Below are 25,196 nucleotides of genomic sequence, written 5' to 3' on the forward strand. Positions count from 1 at the left end.
ACTTCTCCTCTGTACTTTTTATAATTAGCCAGATTCTTCCTTGTATTATCAAGCTGACATCTGTCATAATCTCCCTTTTTCTGCTTCATCCTACTCTCCAACTCCTTCGTCATCCAGGGAGCTCTGGCTTTGGTAGCCCTCCCTTTTCCTCTTGCAGGAATGTACCTACTAACCCAAACCATCTCCTGTTTAAAGGCGGCTGATTGTTCCATCGCCTGCTAGTCTTTGACTCCAATTTATCCAGGCCCAATCCCTGAACAATTTGTTGAAATTATCCCTCCTCCAGTTAAGTATTTTTATTTTAGATTGCTCCTTTTCCTTCTCCATAACTAATCTAAACCTTACAATATTATGATCACTATTCCCGAGATGCTCCCTGATTGCAGCATTCTCCACTTGACCCACTTCATTCCCCAGGAATAGATCCAGCAAAGCCTCCTTCCTCATTGGGCAGGAAACATACAGATGAAGAAAATTCTCCTGAACACACTTCAGAAATTCCTCCCCTTCTCCGCTCTGAGCACAATCACTGCCCCATGCAATATTGGGGTAGTTAAAGTCTCCTATTAACACTACCCCATAGTTATTGCACCTCTCAATATCTTCTTTGGGAATCTGCTCCTCTATCTCCTTCCCACTATTCGGTGGCCTATAAAACACACCAAGTAGCCTAATAGCTCCTTTATTGTTTCTCAATTCCAAGCATATAAATTCCATCTTTGATCCCTCATGGACATTCTCCCCTTCTTGCATTGTAATATTTTCCTGACAACAAAAACTACTTTTATTTTTTAGCGCCTTTAATGTAGTGAAACATCCCAAAGCACTTCACAGGAGTGTTATCAGGCAAAAAGTTGACACTGAGTCACAGAAGGAGAAATTAGGGCAGATAACCCAAAACTTGGTCACAGAGGTAGGTTTTAAGGAGCATCTTGAAGGAGGAAAGCGAGGTGGAGAGGTTTAGGGAGGAAATTCCAGAGCTTGAGGCTTAGGCAACAGAAGGCACGGCCACCAATGGTTGAATGATTATAATCAGGGATGCTAAAGAGGGCAGAATTAGAGGAGCATAGATATCTCGGGGGGTGGGGGTGGGGGGGGGAGGTGGATGTAGGGCTGGAGGAGATTACAGAGGTAGGGAGGGGCGAAGCCATGGAAGGATTTGAAAACAAGGACGAGAATTTTAAAATCGAGGCGTTGCTTATCCGGGAGCAAATGTAGGTCAGCCAGCACAGGGGTGATGGGTGAGCGGGACTTGGTGCGAGTTAGGACATGGGCAACTAAGTTTTGGAAGACCTCAAGCTTACATAGGGTACATGGTATGAGGCCAACCAGGAGTACGTTGGAATAGTCAAATCTAGAGATAACAAAGGCGTGGACAAGGGTTTCAGCAGCAGATGAGTTGAGGCAGGGGTGGAGATGGGCGATGTTACGGAGGTGGAAATAGGCGGTCATTTCAGGGTCAAAGATGACGCCAAGGTTAGGAACAGTCTGCTTCATCCTCAGACAGGTGTTGGGGAAAGGGATGGAGTCGGTGGCTAGGGAACGGAATTTGTGGCGGGTACTGAAAACAATGGTTTGGACTTCCCAATATTTAATTGGGGAAAATTTCTGGTCATCCAGCACTGAAGGTTGGTTGGACAAGGAGTCTGACAATTTAGAGACAGTGGAGGGGTCGAGCGAACTGGTGGTGAAGTAGAGCTGGGTGTCGCCAGCGTACATTTGGAAACTGACGCCGTTTTTTCGGATGATGTCGCCAAGGGGCAGCATGTAGATGAGAAAAAGAGGGGGCTAAGGATAGATCCTTGGGGGACACTAGAGGTAATTCTCAGGCTACGATTAGACAGATAAGAATGGAAAGGTGAGTGCCTGCTATTTAACTTCCTCCCTAGCTCCTTAAACTCTGACTGCAGGACCTCAACCCTCTTTCTCTCTATGTCATTGATTCTGACATGGGCCCATGACTTCTGCCTCTTCCCCCCCCCTGCAGAATGTTCTGCACCTTCTCCGTGATGTCCCTTACCCTGGCACCAGGGAGGCAACATACCATACAGTTCTCATATCGACGGTAGCAGAACTTCCCGTCTGTCCCCCTGACTATCCAATCCCCATTTAAGATTGCATTGCTACACTTTGCCTCACAGTGCCAGGCTCGGGACTGCACTCCTCTCAGGTGTCATCAACTTTTGGTATTCAATGCTGAATATCAGTTTGAGAATGACGCACTCCCGGAGGATTCATGGACTGCCTCCTCTTCCTACCCTTGCGGGTGGCCTCCCACTTGCTATTCTGAACTCTATTTTCCTGTAATCTGTGATCTAGGACACACTCAGTGACCTGTTTGCCCTGCAGTGGATCGAGCTGCTCCTCAAGCTCAGAAAGCCTCAGCGGGGGTTCCAGCAGCTGAAGGCACTTCCTGCAAACATGGGCCTCTGGGACACATGAAGCGTCCTGAAGATTCCACATGGCACAGAAGCTGCAGGCTTCAGGTTGTAGCTGTCCCTCCATTTGAAGAAGAAGCTTAAAATAAACTACTTAGATACAAGGTGATTTATATAATTGTTGTTAACTAGGTCTAAACTACACTGCAATTTTTGTATTCGCTTCTCAAAGCCAACTAGCCAAAGACCAAGGGGTCAAAATTCAGTTTATACCGCCACCCGTTACCACGTGTGGGAGGTGGCTAATGGGCGGCAAAGGCCTGCCTTCGACGGTAAGCGGAGTCCATACCCCGGCTGAAATTGAGTCGACTCTTTGGCAGAGGCGCCAAGAGGCAACTTTGCGCTGGTTAATGCCACCCATGTGGTGACGTCATCCAGTGTACAACGCCTCTTTGACGCGTCTATAGCATTCTTTGATTTGCACGGCTGCAGTACCGGCAGGCGGCCATACAGTCTGAAAAAAGTGGTGGTTAAACAGCGGAACTCGGGCGGAATCAGCCAGAGAGCAAAGTAAGTTTTTTCTTTATTTATTTATTCATTTTTTCATTAGTTTTAACAGTGAGGAAGTTTGTGTGTGGGTCGGAAAAGTTTGAGTTTTTTTTCACTTTTCTTCCCGTTTTCCAGCTAGGATGGCGGCAGCCTCCCGATGTTAAATTCAGTCGGCCTCCTGAGCTCACGCCCGAGGAGGAGTGTGCAATGCCACTTTTTAGCACTGCTCTCACATCTTTGGGCGTAAAAAACGAATTTGGCAGTTGGAGCCTGCACCTAACGCCTGGCGGTAAAATCAGCACTCAGCGGTGACACCGCCTCAAAAACGGCGGTACCGAATTTCGACCCCGAAATGATTTACTCAAGGTTAACAAAAACCGCTGAAATACTAAATACAAGGAACCTAAATATTAGACACTTAACTTAGAATCCTCGGTTTCTGTGGCTCCACTCCTGCTTTTGAGTTGGACGTGAGAAACTGTCTTCCTCCTCTCTACCGAATTGCTAAAAGTTATATTTAAACATATATAAAGGAACCGAGTTTCCTCTGTTTTGCATCCCAAATGCACGTATTTTTGGGGTGCAGAGCATAGAATAAAATGGGCGGAGATCTATTACACAAGGTCTCGGCCCCAAATTGCAGGCTGTCAAATTGCTGTCAGGTTTTAGGCTGAATGCATTTCAGTGCTCCTAAAGGGGGCGCTGCTATTTAAATGTTCTTTAAAATCCTGTCACTCAGGCTTGCAACCTTCAATTCAGTTGGTTGCTGGTAAGCGGAAAAAAGCTCCCTTGGCTTTTCGCAGCCCTGTATTTTGTTGTAAAATATTAACAGAACAAGCTGAAAGTTGAAAGTATTTGCTCTACTAATCTTGGTCCTTTATTTAGCTATGTTTTGTAAACTTTGCTATTGTTCAAGTGGCAGACAATGAACTAAAGTCTACAGGAAGACCTGGGTATTTATTACTGGCCCCCATCCTCTTTTGCACTTAGACTTGCAGCCCTCCAGGATTGCTCTGGAGTCTCCAGGAATTAAAGCTTAATCTCCAGGACACTACTGCGAACAACCCAGGAGAAAAATCATTCTGGCAATAAAAAATTGTGTTTTTAAATTCATTTCTTTGAACACTTCTGTTTACTAATTATAACAAATATTGGACAAGGGGAGAAAAGGCTGACTGACAGTCAAGAATTGTCCAATTGGGTAATGAAGAGTCTATACACCATGAGGATGCACATGTTCAGCTACCAATGTGGGGGTGGGGTGGTTCGAGTCAGGAGGTCATGTGATGACACCTTCAGGAATATGTCCAACCTGAGTTGGCAACCCTATTTCTCCTACAACATTCCCTTATACTTGGCCTAATTGTTGGAAGAGATCAGAACGAACAGGAGATTATTTTGGATACCAGAGAGGTGAGGCATCATAAGAGGAGGGCACTTACCCTACCTTACCCACAAAAATAAGTTTATTGGCTCCACAGGAATTTTCTCAACCTGCTAGCTTCTGAAGGCTTCAATTTCTCAGGCATGTGGTCCTAGAACTTTGTGACCTGTTGCAGAAAAACCATATCATTGAATTAAATCAGAATTCCAGTTCTTTTCAGAACTAATACAGACAAAAAACTAGTCTATGTGCACCTAATAATCAATTTCATTAAATTTACTTTAAATGAAGTGGGCAGCACTCTCGCCTCTGAGTCAGAAGAGTGTAGGTTCAAATCCCACTCCAGGGACTTGAGCACAAAAATCTAGGCCGACACTCCAGTGCAGTACTGAGGGAATGTTGCACTGTTGAAGGTGCCGTCTTTCGGATGAGACGTTAAACCAAGGCCCTGACCGTGCTCGCAAGTAGACCTAAAAGATCCCATGGCACTATTTTGAAGAAGAGCAGGGGAATTGTTCTCATGTCATGGCCAATATATTTATGGACACGCTTATTTTTACTGCAAAAATGGCCAACAGGCTCCACCCCTTATTTCTGATTGGTTCCCTTGGAGGATAAGCCACACCCTGAAGTTTCACAGGAATATGCTACTGGATCCGCCCATCCCAAGATCTCACTGACTTTGCAAATTTTAACTCGATCCACTTTGACTTCCTGAAGCGACAGAGGACAGAGCTCCCTAGAAGACAGCAAGGGCCAGCCAAAGTCCCGAACCCCAGTCCAAGTACATCCCTCCCCCAGTCAAAGTGCCTTACCCCAGTCCAATTGCATGCCTCCCCCAACCAAAGTGCCTTACCCCAGTCCAATTGCATGCCTCCCCCAGCCAAAATGCCTTACCCAAGCACAAGTGCATCCTCCCCCCTCCTCCATGGATGGGGCATTGTGTATGGATTGTTAATAGATTTATTGGGTATGAAGTGAATCGTGACAGTGTCGTGACGTCTGGATATCATCCACTCCAACGATGTCCCTTGTAGTGGGTTGGAAGAACGTGATCTGTCTTGCCTGAGTTCCCTCCCTCCCCTCCAATCCCCCCCACCCCCACAGCCCCTCTCTCACCCCCCAGCCTCTCTCACCCCCTACCCCCCCAGCCTCTCTCTCCCCCTACCCCCCCCAGCCTCTCTCTCCACTCCCCAGCCTTTTTCTCTCCCCCCAGCCTCTTTCTCTCCCCTAGCCTCCCTCTCTCCCCCAGCCTCTCTCCCCCCCACCTCTCTCCCCCTCCCCAGCCTTTTTCTCTCCCCCCAGCCTCTTTCTCTCCCCTAGCCTCCCTCTCTCCCCCAGCCTCTCTCCCCCCCACCTCTCTCCCCCAGCCTCTCTCCCTCCCCACCTCTCTCACTCTCCCCCGCCTCTCTCACTCTCTCTCCCCCCCAGCCTCTCTCTGCCCCCAGCCTCTCTCTCTCTCTCTCTCTCTCCCCCCAGTCTCTCTCTCTCCATCCCCCCAGCCTCTCTCTCTGCCCCCACCTCCCCCCAGCCTCTCTCCCACCCCGCCCCCCAGCCTCTCTCTCTCTCTCTCCATCCATCCCCCCAGCCTCTCTCTCTCCATTCCCCCCAGCCTCTCTCTCTCCACCCAGCCTCTCTCCCTCTTCCCCCCGCCCCTCCCGTGGCTCACGGGAGGCTCAGGGCTCAGTCGGAGGCTTGGGGCTCGCAGCTCAGCGGGAAGACTGGTTGGCCTAGCGAGTCCAGGGACGGTGGGTGGGGGGGAATCGGAGAGTCGGGCCCAGTGAGTCCGGGGGGTAGCAAGTCGGCGAGTCCTGGAGTGAGTCGGCGAGGGAATCAGGTCCTGCTTCTCGGCATCAAGTGGACAGAATGATTCGGGGCCCGAGAGGAGACGGGGAGCAGGGCTTGTCACCTGTCGGTCAAAAAAGTGCAGTACAAATAGTTAGTCACTTTATTTATCCATCAATCAACATAACAAAAAACAGATTATCTGGTCATTGTCACATTGATGCTTGTGGGAGCTTGCTTGTGCGCAAATTGCCTGTAGCGTTTCCTACATTATAACAGTGACTACATTCAAAAGTAATTCATTGGCTGTAAAATGTTTTGAGGCGTCCAGTGGCCTTGAAAGGTGCAACATAAATGCAAATATTTCTTTCTTTTAATGCAAAACAAATCATGGCTGAAATAACTGTTTCAATTTTGTTTCACAGCTACTTTATAAACAGGCTGCCACATTTAATAACTTCTGTGAACCAAATCAACATATTTTATGGATTGAATCCCTGACATTCCTCAGGATGCAATCCAAGTGGTTATGATGGGATCAAACCTGATGCTACCCTCCAGCACTGACACCCCAGGAGTTTTCAGGATCAATGGGAGGACACCTCGTTTTCAATGAGCAGGTGGGAGCCAGCACCACTTTGGGTGCATCCCTAGTGCCCACTTGTCCTCTGCCCATAAAAACTCCCACATTCTTCCTCCCTCCGACCCGGCCAATGTACCTATTACCCCAGTGAGCAATGGGAGCCAATACAAGTACACTCTTTTTTTTTTAAAAGCTTTTTATTTTTCAGGGTTTCACTGGTTGGGGCCCACATACACCCTGCACAGAGTGATCCTAAATGGAGTGCTCCGAAACAGAGTGCTAAAGTTGGGAATTTGGAGAGAGTGAGAATTCGGAGCACTGGGAGAAGGAGGAGGGAGCAAGAGGAGTAGCGAAGATAACGATGGGACCAGAGCTTGGAGGGAGCGGGAGAGTCAGGGAGCGAGGTAAGTGATGTCAGCATAAGGGAAGGAGCTCAAAAGAAAATAAATTGGTTATTTCTGTTAAATTAGTTAATAGTCTATTCAGCAGAGGCATGGCAGGGCCACCTCAGTCCCGTGGAATGCATGCCTTGCGCCATGTGGGAACTCCAGAATGCTTCCCGTATCCTGGACAACCATATGTGCAGGAAGTGTCATCAGCTGGGGAAGCTCGAGCCTCGGGTGCATCCATGAGGCTTAGAGATATATGGATAGCACATTTCAGGAGATGGTCGCTCCTCAATGTAAGAGTTTGCCGACAGAGAGAATGTGTGACTGCCAGACAGACAATGCAGGAGTACAGGTGAGCGCAATGGTTACTCTGGGGAGTATAGCCAGAGCCAAATTCATGGAACCATGAATTCAGCTGTATAAGGGGAAGGAGAAAGATCAGGAAAGCAATAGTGATAGGAGATACAATAGTTAGTGGAACAGACAGCCATTTCTGTGGTTGCAGATGTGATTCCAGGATGGTATGTTGCCTCCCTGGTGTCACTGAGCAGCTGCAGGACATTCTGAGGGGGGAGGGTGAACAGCCAGAGGTCGTGGTCCATATCGGTATCAACGACATAGGTAGATAGAGGGATGAGTTCCTGCAGACAAATTTTAGGGAGCTAGGAAAGAGATTAAAAATCAGGACCTCAAAGGTTGTCATCTCCGGATTACTCCCAGTGTCACAAGCAAGTGAGTATAGAAATAGGAGGATAGAGCAGATGAATGCATGGCTGGAGAGATGGTCTAGGAGGGAGGGCATTAGATTCCTGGGACATTAGGGGAGGTTCTGGGGGAGGTGGGACCTGTACAGGTCAGATGGGGTGCACCTCAACAGAGCCATGACCAATGTCCTCACAGCATTGCTAGTGCTATTGGGGAGGATTTAAGCTACTTAGGCAGGTGGATGGGCATCAGGATGTAGCATTAGAAAGGAGAAACAAGGTGTACAAAGGATTGGGAGAGAAAGATAGCATGAGAGTAAGAAATAGTATGGTATTGAGTAGGGTCAGATTAAAAGAGAATACAAGAAGGTAGGTTTACATGTGTGTAAACGCACAGAGCATGGTAAATAAGGTTGGTGAGTTGCAGGTGCAAATAGCTACGTGGGACTATGATGTCGTGGTGATAATGGAGACCTGCCTCAAAAAAGGGCAGGATTGGTATTCCTGGATATAAGATGTTCAGGAAAGATATGGAAGGAAAGAAAGGAGATGAGGTGGCAGTATTGAATAAGGAGAATATTAGCGTGCTATAGAGAGAGGATGTCCTGGAGGGGTCAACGACAGAATCTATTTGGTTAAATTTAAAAAACAATAGAGGTGCCATTGCACTACTAGGTGTATTCTATAGGCCACTGTTGTGGAAAAATATTTCCAAGACTGTATAATATATAAAGAGAGGTTTATTAAATCGGAGACAAAGCTTTAGGAGAAGTGTTAGAGACCCCTGTCTCTGAACCATTTCTCAAATTGGTATCTGCAGTGAAGTTCTTTTATCTTACAAATTACGTCACTTTACAACACATGCTTTAACACTACAAAGCTTTTGCTATCGAAGGCTAAGCTTTTGATATAACCCATCCTGCATTGTGACAGGGCAGTATAAACAAGTGCAGGCTTTTGACACAAACACACACAAACATACCCAGCACTTAACTCTCCAGTGTTCATTATCTCACTTTCCTATCTCCATAACTCAAGGCCAGCATACCTTGAAGTCTAATTGTTTAAAGCATAATGCATCAGTATTGTCCCTTACAAAATTCATTAAAGGGGAAAATAAAACAAATGTTTGGTCCCGCATACAATCAAGTATATACAATCAAGTATATGTCCAAAAATCCGCTCCAACAATATTCCCCCTTTTGGTCCTGGAAGATGTTCACAAAATCCAGATGACCACAATGATAGTAGCATATATTCGTCCTTTGGGGTATGTTACTTCCCTGATGTTCCGTATGTCCACCTTGCCTGTAGCTCTAGGCTACCCTTCAAAGATAGTGGTCGGTGTCATCGCCGTCTGTTTCTTCATCCTTGGTGTCTTCAGGTATTTCCATCAGGTGTGCTTCTTCTTCTTCGGCGATTACACTGGCTACTTGTCTCAGTCGAGCCATCATAACTTTACAGCAGATATTAAAACACCCGATAATCAGACAGCAAGTAATTATTATTACAACCAGAATAATTACTCCATGCATAAGATAGGACCCCCAGGATCCCCCTAACAGCCAGTCAAACCAGCCAGATCCTCCTGCTGCTGTGGATAACTTCTTTACCTCCCTTCTTATGTGATCAGCGAGGTTGGTTATGTTTTATGAATTATCGGGAATGTAAGTGCAACATTCAGCTCCAATTAAGGCACATGTGCCCCCACTTTGTGCTAGTATATAATCTAGGGCCATTCGGTTCTGGAGTACCATTGTGCGTATGGCTACCATTTCAGCCGTTATGCCCTCTATTGCTTCAGCAGTGTCGTTAACTATCTGTTCCAGTACCCTCTCTAGGTTACATAATTCATCCATGGTGCATCCTATCCAGAATGGGAGCATCATGACCCCAAATAGCCTCTCTACCGGGGTAAGATCTTGTCTTAGTCGACCTGGTGTCTATACTTCTGCTAAAGTACATACCCGTCTGACAAAAGGGACCACATATCCCAAATAACAGGACCCACTCCAGTTCTGAGGCAACCAGGGGTAGGCCTTATGCCCGCACACAAAATAAGTGCCATTGTATGCTGTTAGATTCGATCCCAATCTCACTCTCTCAGCCCCCGTCGCCACCTAATCTTGGGGTCCCAGTCCTGGCTACTTGTCTGATTCTTCAAACCCTCTATTTCAAAGAACCCCTGGTTTGTTGTTTCGCTGGCTATTATGTTCCACCTGGTGAGGTTAAAGTATTGCGTACAATTGCTATATTCTGCTACAAAACCTGTTTCCTCACCAGTCAGGTCTCTAGTGAAACAAATGTCAGCGGTGGGCCTTTCAACTCCTGAGGTGTTGGTCAAAACCAGGAACGGGGGTCGTACCGACCTATTGTATTCCGGCTGGTACCATCCGTCAAATGCATCCAAAAGGTAACCCCCCGATCTCCACGTTTCTTTATCCCCACTCTGGTTCCAGGTATCATTTACTTCCCCTGTACCGTTTTGTCGCATTACCCACTCCGCTACTTCCGAAATGTTAAGGGAGATTGACCTCAAAGGGATGCCTCCTTTGCTATGTATGGGGATGTGCGAACATACCCAGCAACTGGAAAAGTTCTCATTTTGCGCATAAACATAAGACATGTACAAAAAGGTATTCACATGTAACTCTCGTTTCGGTCTAGCTAGCAGGCCGGACCTAACACGAACTATGATAATCGCACCGATCGCAATATATAGTTTCATCTTATTACTCTATAATTAACAAATAGTCAAAGGCAAAATGGCCGTATGGCTTGCTTGATGAATCTCTCGCTGTCAATCTGTAAATAGACAAACAACAACAACTAATATATGTGCTAAACGGCTGGTTCAAAAACCTTAAGCTGGGTTCAAAGCTTCCATTGACCGTTCCCTTTAACATCGATGCAGGCACAAGTGTCCCTGCTGATTATAACCTCATACGGTCCTATCCATTGTTTGGGCAAACCCCGGTTTTTCCGGGAGGACCCTTACCATAACTCGACTTCCCGCCAACAGAACTTCAGGGAGTTTTGTAAGCTCTGCTTCTGCGTCTCTTTCTTTCTGATTGTCCCTAACTAATTTACGCATTCCTTTTATTTGAGTACTTAGTTCCAAAACATACCGTTTTATTTTGTCTTTTAATGGGCCTACATCAGCCCCCCCTGTTATGATGTTCTCTGGTAATTGCATCGCCCTTCCTGTCATTAGTTCATAAGGGGTTAATCCGGTTGTCCGGTTTGTCGTGGCTCTTAACTTCATCAATATAATGAGTAATACTTCTGTCCACGTTTTTCCTGACGTTTGCATGGCCTTTGCCAGGGCGTTCTTAAGGGTACGGTTCATGCGCTCTACCATTCAAGAACTCTGCGGGTGGTAGGGGATGTGGAATTTTTGTTTTATGCCCATCAGCTGGCATATTGTTTTTACAATTTTTCCGGTGAAGTGGTTGCCTTGGTCAGAATATCCTTGTCCACATACCTATTTCTTCCTCAGAAGTGTCCTGGTGTAGTTTCTCAATACTTATCTGTTCATCTCGGGCCCCAGCGGCACTGACTTAATTTTAATAATTTAAAATCATTATCAATGGAGAGTGTTTTTTACCTCTTCAAATTCTTTTTTTTTTCCAATTAAACCAATATCTTTTTCACAGCTGATATCAACTGGTATTTAGTAAGTTATGTCTTTATCCATCGCAAACACCCCTTCTCCCCCATGTTGTCATATAATCGTGTACTACCCCAAATGCATATCTACTGTCCGTATAGATATTAACAATCTTATTTTCCGATAATTCCAGTGCCCGGGTGAGGGCTACCAGTTCTGCCACTTGAGCTGACGACCCCCCATTAATTCGCCCTGATTCAACTGTCTCTAGATCCTGGTTAACTACAGCCCATCCGGTACGAGGTAGTCCCTCTACGTATTTTCGTGAGCCGTCCACAAACAAGGTTTGTTCTGCGGTTTGAAGGGGGGCGTCTTTTATTCTATCCTCTTCCATATCCTCACATACCTCTTCGCAAAAGTGGGGTTCCCCCTCACCTATCATACCTTCTGCGGGGTTGTTTCCTACATCCCTAATTATGGTTACCGCTTTGTTGGGTGGTAAGAGGACTGCTTCCCACTTTGCCCGTCTCATATTAGATACGGTTCTCAGTTTTCCTGTGTTTAACATTTCTACCAATATGTGTTTAGTGTGGAGAATGATGTTTCCAGTCATCACCACAGGCTCGCTTATTTTTACCGTCTAAGCTGCGCAATCTAGTGCGGCTATACATCTGGATAACCCAGTCACCACCGAGCTTTCGGTGGTAGAGTAATAGGCTATAGGTCTCCTTTTATCCCCGTGATCTTGGGTGACCACGGCCATATAGAACCCACCTTCATTGTTACAGTGGATGTGGAAATCCTTACTCATGTCAGGCAGTCCCAATCCAGGTGCGGAGACTAGTTCTGACTTGAGTTTACTATACGCCTGTTCTTGTTCAGGGCCCCACTCTACAAGGTAAGGATTGTGGAGGGGCTGGCCACTATCGGGTGTAATTTGGGGGTGACCTTGTTAAGGGCAGTGTAGTCGATAGTGAGTCTATAACTCCCATCTGGTTTCCCTACCGGCCATGTTGGGGAGTTAGTGGTGCAGTTTCCCCTTGCCGCAATCAATCAGGGCCTTCTTGTCGGTGACGGGAAGGGGCATATTGGTAATGGATATTGAGGCTCCCGTGTCCACTAGCATTTCACACTGTCGGCCCCCTACTAGTGCAGACACATATATCCTTCCCTCCTTTTTACTTTGTACAGGGGCCGCCGGACATCACCGGGTGGCTTTGTACACCTGCCACTGCTGGTATTCCTGTTCTGACAGGGTCCTTGCCTTATTAGGATAGCCATTTTTACCATAGCATGTCACTTCCAGGTGCCCTTTCTTACCACAATACGTACATTACTTTTCACTGCCTTTCCCTTTGCATTCCCTTGCAAAATGGCCCGGTTTTCCACAATTATGGCAAGTCCCCCTTTTCTGCCCTCCTCCTGTTCCCGTGGCAGAGATCTTTTCCTGCTTTATCTTTTTCTTTTTTAAACTGCTAAAACTTACTGTTTTAGCCTTTTTCAAAAGTCCCTTTTACACCTTCACAGATAGCTCACCACTCGCCCAGGAGTTTGACCTGATCCCTGAAGGTATTTCTAAATTTAAAACTCTTTTTTTTACTGAGCTAGAAGCTTTCGTGTCAAGGTTTTAAACAAAGGAAAATGGGAGCGTTTTAAAAGGCATTCTTTATCTCATTCCTGGACTAAATTTATGTCTTTCAACCCAATTGCATGTTTTCTTTCGACAAGTAAGTGAGCGTGTCAAATAAATTCTTCTTTTCTTTTTTACTACCGGGACCATGTATTTTTTTATCTTTTACTCAACAAACCTATCCTTTGTGCATTCCCTAGCTCCATAACTTATCATCAAAATATACCCACACCTTCGTTTCTAACTTAAAATGTAATACCATAAGGTTCACAGTTTCTTAAACTTCCTACATACAGGACAACACTACGAAGGGTTAAAAAAATTTCACTCTGTTTGGAAAGAGTGGGTGGAGCTAAAACAGGCAGGCAACTCCACACCTTCCTAAGCAGGCTTTCATTCATTCCACAGTCAAAATCACTCGAGTATTCTCTTCATTCAAAATAGACACTCACAAAAGTCTCTCTTCATTCAACAAAGCTTATGTCTGGATCCATATGTCACTTAAGATAGTCACTATCAGCTTTTTTATGGTATTACGTAATTACGCAAGTTACAATTAATGATAGGAATTAATTAATGACCCGGGCAGCCCGCGTTTTACATTCCCTTCCTTACCTTCCATGTTCGCCAGTCTCGGACGTTTCCCTTTGTTTCTGTAATACTCACGGCCACGACTACTCTGTGGAGACCCTTTGTCTTCGCAACAAAGCTAGCGTGTTTCCTTACCACCGGAGTTTTCGGCTCTAGGTTGGATCGATCAGTTCCCTTCAGCACCGACCTTATTTACTAAAGGGACAACTCAAACTGGTTAGTCAGCCTCTTCCCACTATCTGTTTACTCGTATCTTATACACTATCCCGTCATGCCTGTACACCTCTCTTTTCAGTCTCTAACACCAGATTCCAGATACTGTCTTAAGTGATCACGTCTGATCGGACAGTATCCTGTTCCCATGACGCCATTTTGTTGTGGAAAAATATTTCCGAGACTGTATAATATATAAAGAGAGGTTTATTAAATCGGAGACAAAGCTTTAGGAGAAGTGTTAGAGACCCCTGTCTCTGAACCATTTCTCAAATTGGTATCTGCAGTGAAGTTCTTTTATCTTACAAATTACGTCACTTTACAACACATGCTTTAGCACTACAAAGCTTTTACTATCGAAGGCTAAGCTTTTGATATAACCCATCCTGCATTGTGACAGGGCAGTATAAGCAAGTGCAGGCTTTTGACACCGGTATAAACAAACATACCCAGCACTTAACTCTCCAGTGTTCATTATCTCACTTTCCTATCTCCATAACTCAAGGCCAGCATACCTTGAAGTCTAACTGTTTAAAGCATAATGCATCAGTATTGTCCATTACAAAATTCATTAAAGGGGAAAATAAAACAAATGTTTGGTCCCGTATACAATCAAGTATATGTCCAAAAATCCGCTTCAACAGCCACCAACTAGTGAGAAAGATATAGAGGAGCAAAGTTGTAGGAAAATTACAGAGAAGTGCAAGAACTATAGAGTAGTGATAATGGGGGACTTCATTTATCCTAATATAGACTGGGATAATAGTGTAAAGGGCAAAGAGGAGGAAGAATTTAGACATATTAGGGTCAGAATTGCCCCCTTTTGCACTGCCCATTAGCGCCTCCGGCTGTGCTAAAAGGGCATGGAACACTTTTCGCCCGGGGGGGGGGTGGGGGGTGCTACCGGCTCCCAAGAAATTGCTTGGGAGTTACCGGAGGTGCTGCCACAACAGCAGCGCTCCCTGCGGTTAGTCGCCAAGCGCGGAAACTCTTTTCCACCCCGCGACAGATATTGCCCCATGGCCCGTGAGTAGGTGTCAGCGCCAGCCTCGTGGGTCACAAACCAGGCTTACATCTGTTTGCGGGGCGGAAGTTAAAGGGGAGATCGCGAGCGCATCGCACCGTCATCTTGGCGGTTTTGCCGACTCACTGGTCAGCACCAAATCGTTTCTCCTTGCGTGGTCCAGGCCACCAACATGCAGCCCGGCACTCCGTTATGGGTGCTGGGCTGCAGCCCCGGTACCATGTTGCCCTGGTGGCCCAGTGGAGACCGTGCGCAGTGGCCCTCTCCTTTAAGCGAAGGTGAGGGGGCATTGAAATGCTTCATGGAGCATCTGTGTAGTGCTGCCGATCATGGCCTGTTAGCGCCGCAGGACTCACCCCAAGAGGAAGTGGCACGTGCAAGATTGCACTTCACTTCCTCTGAGGGGCAGTAAGGTCAATTCAGCAGCTGTGGCGGGTGCAGGAATTACCGCCCCGAGCAGGTTACCGCCACAAATCAGGGCGCAAGGCAATTTCTCCCCCATTGTGTATTTCTGAGACATGGCTAGATGAAAGTGATGGGTCAGAAATTCACCTAAAGGGCTACAAGGGTTTCAGAAAGGATAGGTTAGGTCAAAGGGGAGATGGGTTTGCTATTTTTATCATTGAGAATCTAACAGCTAGAGAGAAACTTGATATTGCCTCACCAGATACAGCTGAAGCCATGTGTGTTCAAGTAGACCAAGCTCACGGCAGAGATTAATTATCAGTAATTGTTACAGGCCCCTGGGTCAGACACTTGAATGTGATGAGTTATTATGCAAACAGATCACTAATGTGTTTAATATAAAATGCCACCTTTGTCTTGGTGGGTGATTTTAATTTTCCTGCCATTCAGTGGCTCAATGGTTTACCTGCTGTTGTGGTGGGAAGTGCAGCTGAAAGATTTATTGAAAATATACAAGACTGTTTCCTGACTCAACATGTTAATGAAGTAACTAGGGAAAATCATGTAGGATCTGGTATTTAGTAGTGAGCCTGACCTTGTGGGGGAACATCTGGGCAACAGTGATCACAACATTATACAGTTCCAATTGGCTAGTAGAACTAAAGGTACGGAGAACCTGCAAATCGTACCGGACTTCAGAAGAGCAAACTTCTCCAAAATGGCAGATGAGTTGGAACGGGTAAATTAGCTAACCCTCCTTCGTGGTGATGTGACCGATGTTGAATATAAATGGAAAGTTTTTAAGAACAAGATTAAAAATGTGGAAAACAAACATATACCCAAAATCAAAAGAAGGAAATGTGGTAAGAAAAAGCCAAGGTAGCTGACTGGCTATGTACAAAGACAAATAAGGTGTAAACAGAAACGTTTCTATGAATTAAAAATATTTAATACTTAAATTAGCAGGGTTGAACACAAGGCACAACTAAAGAAAACGAAGGCTGCTATTAGATCAGCAAAAAGGCTAATGGATAAAAGGATTGTAGACAACTGTGGCTGTAATGGGAAGAGCTTTTTTAGTTATGTGACAAGTCAGAGAACTATCAAAGACTGTATTGGGCCACTGAAGGGTGTTTAAGGACAGGTTACAAAGGACTCACTAGGCGGAAATATTAAATAAGTACTTTGCCTCAGTCTTCACCCTTGAAAATGATGCTCGAATATTAGAATTTAATAATACTAGATTTGTTAGTAACATTAACGTAGATAAATATATTGTTTTAGAAAGATATAGAACTTGAAAATAGATAGAGCAGCCAGGCCGGATGATATCGGCTGTGTATCTGTAAAGCATGCACTCCCATGTTCCGCCACAAGGGAGCTCATCCCCTGAAGTCCCAAGGGATCCCAGCATCCCTTGGGAGCACTGTATATAAGCCGGCCCCGAAGGCCTGCTCCTCACTCTGGAGTGTCTTATTAAAAACTGAGGTCACTGTTTCTTTAACCTCCCTGTGTGCAGCCCCATCTGTGTTAGGAACACAACAACTGGCGACGACAATACGAATCCAACACAAAGATGTAGCAAACTGTGGGCATCCTGGAGAAGTTCTCGGAGGGTGAGGACTGGGAAGCCTATGACGAATGGCTAGACCAGTACTTTGTAGCCAATGAGCTGGACGGAGAAGGATGCGCTGCAAAAAGGAGAGCGGTCCTCCTCACAGTCTGCGGGGCACCGACCTACAGCCTCATGAAGAATCTTCTGGCTCTAGTGAAACCCACATATAAGTCGTACGAGCAGCTGTGTACACTGGTTTGGGAGCATCTTAACCCGAGGGAGAGCGTGCTGATGGCGAGGTATCGGTTCTACACGTGCCAGCGATCTGAAGGTCAGGAAGTGGTGAGCTACGTCGCCGAGATAAGGCCGACTTGCAGGACAATGTGAGTTTGATGGCTACCTGGAGCAAATGCTCAGAGACTTTTTTGTACTGGGCATTGGCCACGAGACCATCCTATGAAAACTTTTGACTGTAGAGACACCGACCCTCAGTAAGGCCATTGCGAGAGCACAGGCGTTTATGTCCACCAGTGATAACACCAAACAAATCTCTCAGCACACAAGTGCTAGCAATGTTCATAAACTAACTGGAACTGTGTTTGCGAGCAAAAATGTACAGGGCAGAAACCACGAGTCTGCAACTGCAATCAGGCCACAGATGACTCAGAGTCCCCAACAAAAGATGAATGAAAGGCAATTCACACCTTGTTGGCGTTATGGAGGCTTCCATTCAGCCTATTCATGCCGCTTCAAAGAGTATGTTTGCAAGAGCTGTGGAACAATGGGGCACCTCCAACGAGCTTGCAAATGAGCTGCAAGCTTGCAAAACCTGCTAACCACCACGTGGCAGAGGAAGATCGGTCCATGGTGGATCAAAGCAATTTCAAGCCTCAGAGAGAGGAGGCAGATGCTGAAGTACACAAGGTGCACACATTTTCGACGAAATGTCCACCTATAATGCTAAACATGAAATTGAATGGCTTACCCGTAGCCATGGAACTGGACACTGGCTCTAGCCAATCCATTATAAGTAAAAAGATGTTTGAAAGACTGTGGTGCAACAAGGCATTCAGACCAGCCCTGAGCCCCATCCACATGAAACTGAGAATGTACACCAAAGAGCTTGTCACTGTCCTGGACAGCGCCATGGTCAAGGTCACCTACGAGGGCACGGTGCACGAACTGCCATTCTGGATTGTCCCGGGCGATGGCCCCACACTGCTTGGAAGGAGCTGGCTGGGCAAAATCCGTTGGAACTGGGATGACATCCGAGCATTATCACATGTTGATGAGGCCTCATGTACCCAGGTTCTTAACAAATTTCCTTCCCTTTTTGAGCCAGGCATTGGAAACTTTTCCGGGGCGAAGGTGCGGATCCACTTGGTCCCAGAGGCACGATCCATTCACCACAAGGCGCGAGCGGTACCTCACATGATGAGGGAAAGAGTGGAAATCGAGCTGGATAGGCTGCAATGCGAGGGCATCATTTCCCCAGTGGAATTCAGCGAGTGGGCCAGCCCGATTGTTCCAGTACTCAAAAGTGATGGCACAGTCAGGATTTGCGGTGATTATAAAGTAACTATTAATCGTTTCTCGCTGCAGGACCAATACCCGCTACCTAAGGCAGACGACCTATTTGCGACGCTGGCAGGAGGCAAGACATTCACGAAGCTCGACCTGACTTCGGCCTACATGACGCAGGAGCTGGAGGAGTCTTCGAAGGGCCTCACCTGCATCAACACGCACAAGGGACTGTTCATCTACAACAGATGCCCGTTTGGAATTCGGTCGGCTGCAGCGATCTTCCAGAGAAACATGGAGAGCCTATTCAAGTCGGTACCACACGCGGTGGTCTTTCAGGATGACATATTGGTCACGGGTCAGGACACCGCCGAGCACCTACAAAACCTGGAGGAGGTCCTTCAGCAATTGAATCACGTAGGGCTTCGGCTGAAGAGGTCGAAATGCGTCTTCATGGCAACAGAAGTGGAGTTTTTGGGGAGAAAGATTGCGGCGGACGGCATTCGGCCCACAGACGCCAAGACGGAGGCTATCAGGAACGTGCCCAGGCCACACAACATCACGGAGCTGCGGTCGTTCCTGGGACTCGTCAACTATTTTGGTAACTTCGTACCGGGGTTAAGCATCCTTTCAGAGCCCCTACATGTGTTATTGCGCAAAGGTGAGAACTGGGTATGGTGAAATAATGAAGTAATTGCTTTTGAGAAAGCCAGAAACATTTTATGCTCCAACAAGCTGCTTGTATTGTATAACCCGTGTAAAAGACTTGTACTAGCATGTGACGCGTCGTCGTACGGAGTCGGGTGTGTATTTCAACAAGTTAACGTTTCGGGGAAGTTGCAACCTGTCGCCTATGCTTCCAGGAGCTTGTCTAAGACCGAGAGGGCTACAGCATGATTGAGAAAGAGGCATTAGCGCGTGTGTTCGGGGTAAAGAAAATGCATCAGTACCTGTTTGGTCTCAAATTTGAGCTGGAAACCGATCACAAGCCCCTCACATCCCTGTTCACTGAAAACAAGGGAATAAATACTAATGTCGCAGCCTGCATACAAAGGTGGGTACTCACGCTATCAGCGTATAACTATACCATCCGCCACAGGCCAGGCACCAAAGAACTGTGCGGATGTTCTCAGTCGGCTACCATTGCCCACCACGGGAGTGGAAATGGCGCAGCCTGCAAACTTGCCGATGGTGGCGCAGCCCGCAGACTTGTTGATGGTCATGGAAGCGTTTGAAAATGATAAATCACCTGACACAGCCCGCCAGATTAGGACTTGGACCAGCCAAGATCCTCTGCTGTCCCGAGTAAAAAACTGTGTACTGCATGGGAGCTGGGCCAGCATCCGCGTTGAAATGCAAGAACCAATCAAGCCGTTCCAGCAGCGAAAGGACGAGCTGTCCATTCAGGAAGACTGCCTGTTGTGGGGTAACTGTGTAGTGCTACCAAAAAAGGGCAGGGAGACGTTCATCTCGGATCGCCACAGCACACACCCGGGTATAGTAATGATGAAAGCGATAGTCAGATGCCATGTGTGGTGGCCCGGTATCGACTCTGACTTCGAGTCCTGTGTATGGCAATGCAGCGTGTGTGCTCAGTTGAGCAACGCGCCCAGAGAGGCACCACTAAGTTTGTGGTCCTGGCCCTCCAGACCATGGTCGAGGGTCCATGTCGACTATGCGGGCCCGCTTCTCGGTAAAATATTCCTGGTGGTGGTGGATGCTTTTTCAAAATGGATTGAATGTGAAATAATGTCGGGAAGCACCGCCACTACTACCATTGAAAGCCTGAGGGTCATGTTTGCCACCCACGGCCTGCCTGACATACTGGTCAGTGACAATGGGCCACATTTCACCAGTGCCGAATTTAAAGAATTCATGACCCGCAATGGGATCAAACATATCACCTCAACCCCATTTAAACCAGCCTCCAATGGGCAGGCAGAGCGGGCAGTACAAACCATCAAACAGAGCCTTAAACGAGTCACAGAAGGCTCACTCCAAACCCGCCTGTCCCAACTACTGCTCAGCTACTGCACGAGACCCCACTCGCTCACAGGGGTGCCCCCGGCTGAGCTACTCATGAAAAGGACACTTAAAACCAGACTCTCGCTGGTTCAGCCCAACCTGCATGATCAGGTAGAGAGTAGGCGGCAGCAACAAAATGTAAACGATGTTTGCGCCACTGTGTCACGGGAAATTGATCTGAATGACGCTGTGTATGTGCTAAACTATTGACATGGCCCCAAGTGGATCGCGGGCATGGTGCTAGCTAAAGAAGGGAGTCGGGTGTTTGTAGTCAAACTAGACAATGGACAAATTTGCAGAAAGCACCTGGACCAAACGAGGCTGCGGTTCACAGACTGCCCTGAACAACCCACAGCAGACACCACCTTTTTCGAGCCCATAACACACACCCAAAGGATCAACGACACCATGCCGGACCAGGAAATCGAACCCATCACGCCCAACAACGCAGCAAGGCCAGGTTCACCTAGCAGCACTGCAGGGCCAAAAACACGCCAGCCCAGCGAGAGCACAGCCAACACACCGTGACAGACATTTATACCGAGGCGGTCCACCAGGGAAAGAAAGGCTCCCGACCGCCTCACCTTGTAAATAGTTTTCACTTTGACTTTGCGGGGGAGTGATGTTGTGTATCTGTAAAGCATGCACTCCCATGTTCTGCCACCAGGGAGCTCATCCCCTGAAGTCGCAAGGGATTCCAACATCCCTTGGGAGCATTGTATATAAGCCGGCCTCTAAGGCCTGTTCCTCACTCTGGAATGTCTTATTAAAGAACATAAGAACATAAGAACTCGGAACAGGAGTAGGCCATCTAGCCCCTCGAGCCTGCTCTGCCATTCAATAAGATTATGACTGATCTGGCCGTGGACTCAGCTCCACTTACCCGCCCGCTCCCCGTAACCCTTAATTCCCTTATTGGTTAAAAATCCATCTATAAGAACATAAGACTGAGGTCACTGTTACTTTAACCTCCCTGTGTGCAGCCTCATCTGTGTTAGGAACACAATAATATCCACCTGAGTGAGAGTCCTCAGGGAGATGGGACATGTGCTGTACGAGCCCCTGGCCTATATTTTTAATAGCTCACTGCACTCTGGAATGGTGTCTACAGATTGGAAAGAGGCTAATGTAGTCCCCATTTTTTAAAAAGGTGTCAAGACAAGAGAGACCTGGGTAACTATAGGCCCATCAGTTTAACATTGGTAATGGGTAAGATGCTTGAAGGAATCATAGGGATGCAATATATGAATGCTTGGATAGGGAGGGACATATTAGGGACACCCAACATGGCTTCATAAAAAAGAGGTCATGGGGACGAAATTCAGCACCGCTGGAAAGCTAGTGCTCCTCCCGATTTTTTGGGACCTTTACCACTGCCAAAATTTTTTCGGTGGTGGCCTGATCCATATTCAGCTCAAAAAGTTGAAAAATGGGTTCCAGCGCTAAGAAGCCCATCCAAAGTGTAGTTTTCAGCAGTGTGACTGTTGTCAACATCGGCATAAACATCTACACAGACTTCAGGATTTTGGACTTTAAGTTTTGGACATTGCTTTTTCATATTTCATTTCCTGCAGAAGAGCTGACAGCATGACTGGGACAGGCCCAGGCATGTTCCACAGGAATACACATCAGGTGGGCGGGGATAGTCTGCGATGGGTCAATGGCTGAAAGCAGGAATCTCATCGCAGGTAGATGGCTGATGGAGGACCCTTTAGTCATATAATGTGAACCCATCAGTGAGAGATCAGATAAACTGGTCAGTGCTCAAGTCATCATCCTGGAATGAGATAACCCTGGAGCGCGGGAACCTCAGGACAAAGGAAGCTATTGGCCGCCCAGACTCGTTGGAGTCTTTAACCCCAGGAAGAGCCCGGTAACAAAGGCACAGGCCGGAGATGTGATTCATGCTTTTTAGTTGGACTGCCTCAGGTAAAGGACTGTTTTTTGGCACGAGGATTCAGCAAGCATTGTTTCAGGTATAAGAGAAGGCAGTTTGCTGCCCTTTCTCTCTCTCCTCTTCTACACTTTCTTGCTTCGTTCAATGCACTTAAGGACCGAGCACTCCATCTGGGACGGAGAGAAGAAATCATCATCTATGAGCAAAGAGAGCCTCGCTATTTCGACTGGGAAGCTGACCTTGAGACTGGGTCTTCGAAACCACAGATTGGTACGGAACTACGGGAGAAGCAGCGAGTAAGCCAAAGGAGTAACTGGTGAGCATTATCTCAGCCCACACCTCCTTTAGACCACCGCATAGTGTGAAGGGGTGCCGTGTGTCCCAACCAAGCCTTAGGGCTTTAGTGGCGAGGTTCTGCACAGATCATAGGCATACACACAGTCTGTTGGACAGATTCAGTGATGCAGTATTGATCCAAGCAGAAGTGTTTTAGTTGTGGGTATTTCGCGATAGGAGCCTGTTCAGATGTGCCAGTGTTGTGTGTTGTACTGTGTTTGTTTTAAGCCAAATGCATGTGTTTTACTAGGTGCAGGTGTGTGCTTTAACTTGAATAAAAGCATTGTGACGGTTGAGACCGAAAGATCTGTCTATAACTGAGTAATTTGTTCACTACTATAATTCCCGGGTCTAGAACTGTTGTAAGGAAGGTGATTCGAAACCACCAAGGGCAAAACTGTCTTAATTGGAGTGGAATTCCCATGGAGAAATTCGGCATGTAGGTAAGTGTTTCTAATGGCCAGGGTTTGCAGCTAGGCCCTGAGGGGGGAAAAGAGTTGGGTTGAAGGATGGCTGGTGTGAGAGCTGGAAGGAGGGCGAACCGCTTTACAGATTTGGAGTTCGCCACCCTGATGCAAAGTGTGGAGGATAGACATAGACTGATGATTCCAGACATGGGGGCTGAAATTGATCAACTTATTGCGTACTGCCACCGACATTCCTCTGCAAGATCCGCCCAGTGCCACTTTCAATGTGACATGGAGCGGGCGGAAGGGGAGAGCCACCGGGTGATACAACGGACCTCCCGCCCGCTGAGTTCCCATATTCATGCGGGTTGGAGTCGGCGCCAGAACGGGGGTGGACCGCTGGCTGGAGGTTGGTCTGTCCCCATGGTGAGTATGAAGATCCTGAAAAAAAGGTTAGTGAACAGTTTATATATTTGTTTTACACTGTGACTTACCTGAAAGAGTCCCCTGAAGGTCTTCTGATAGTTTAAAAAATTTTTTCCTGATTAATTTTTTTTTTCAGCTGTTCGACCCTCCGTGGGCCCGACTCCATCCTCGGCGGCACTTGAGCAGCAAGCGCCTCTGCTGCCAAGAATGAGGCTTCCCGCCTGCTGCCACCCAGATTGGTGGCGTATTTCGTTCATTTGCCACCTGCTGACCTTCGAGGGACCTCGGCCATGAATATCCCACCCAAAGTACCATCCGGTATCTCGATGGCCATCGGTGGCACTTTGGGCGACACATGGGTGGGCGGAGGCGTTAACCAAATTCGGCCCCATGGGGAGAGCAAGCAGGCAGGTGATTAATAATGAGTGGACTGGGATTGCACAGGAGGTGTCAGGCACCTCTATCTATCAGAGGACTCCAGTGCAGTGCATGAAGAGATTCCATGATATAATCCGACTTATGAAAGTGAGTACCTCTTCCACCGACTGCTGACCTTGCATCTGCAAGACTCTCCTTCAACATGCTCTTATTTCCCATACTCACTCTTGAGTCACTCAAGCAGCATTTCATTGTTCATGCCTCTATCATCTATGTGTGAGTTCTCGCAATGGCGGCTCCCTTTTGTCTCACACTTTCAGCTGCATGTCAGGGACAAACACTTGTGCACTCATTTCTGATGCGTCATCACAGTCATACTCCCAATCATGTTTTCTTTTGAGGCTAAACTGGCTCACAATAGAAACATCGAAAATAGGAGCAGTAGTAGGCCGTTCGGCCCTTCGAGTCTGCACCTGCCATTCAATATGATCATGGCTGATCCTCTATCTCAACACCATATTCCCGCTTTTTCCCTGTAACCCTTGATGCCTTTTATTTCTAGAAATCTATCTATCTCCCTCTTAAATATATTCAGTGACTTGGCCTCCACAGCCTTCTGTGGTAGAGAATTCCACAGGTTCACCACTCTCTGCGTGAAAACATTTCTCCTCATCTCGATCCTAAATTTCCTACCCCGTATCCTGAGACTGTGACCCCTTGTTCTAGACTTCCCAGCCAGGGGAAACATCCTCCCCGCATCCAGTCTATCCAACCCAGTCAGAATTTTATACTTTTCAATGAGATCCCTTCTCAATTTTCTAAACTCTAGTGAATACAGACCTAGTCGACCCAATCTCTCCTCATACAACAGTCCTGCCATCCCAGGAATCAGTCTGGTGAACCTTCACTGCACTCCCTCTATGACAAGTATATCCTTTCTTAGGTAAGGAGACCAAAACTACACACAATACTCCAGGTGTGGTCTCACCAAGACCCTGTATAACTGTAGTAAGACATCCTTGCTCCTGTACTCAAATCCTTTTGCAATGAAGGCCAACATACTATTTGCCTTCCTAACTGCTTGCTGCACCTGCATGTTTGCCTTCAATGACAGATGTACAAGGACACCCAAGTTCCTCTATACATTGACACTTCCCAAGCCATCACCATTTAAATAATACTTTGTCCTTTTGTTTTTCCTACCAAAGTGGATAACTTCACATTTATCCACATTACACTGCATCTGCCGCTTGTTTGCCCACTCACTCAACCTATCTAAATTGCCTTGCAGCATGTTTGCATCCTCCTCACAACTCACAATTCCACCTAGTTTTGTGTCGTCAGCAAACATGGAAATATTACATTTGGTTCCCTCATCCAAATCATTTATATATACTGTGAATAAC

Source organism: Pristiophorus japonicus, chromosome 5 (assembly GCF_044704955.1).
Source record: "Pristiophorus japonicus isolate sPriJap1 chromosome 5, sPriJap1.hap1, whole genome shotgun sequence".
In the NCBI taxonomy this organism is placed as follows: Eukaryota; Metazoa; Chordata; class Chondrichthyes; family Pristiophoridae; genus Pristiophorus; species Pristiophorus japonicus.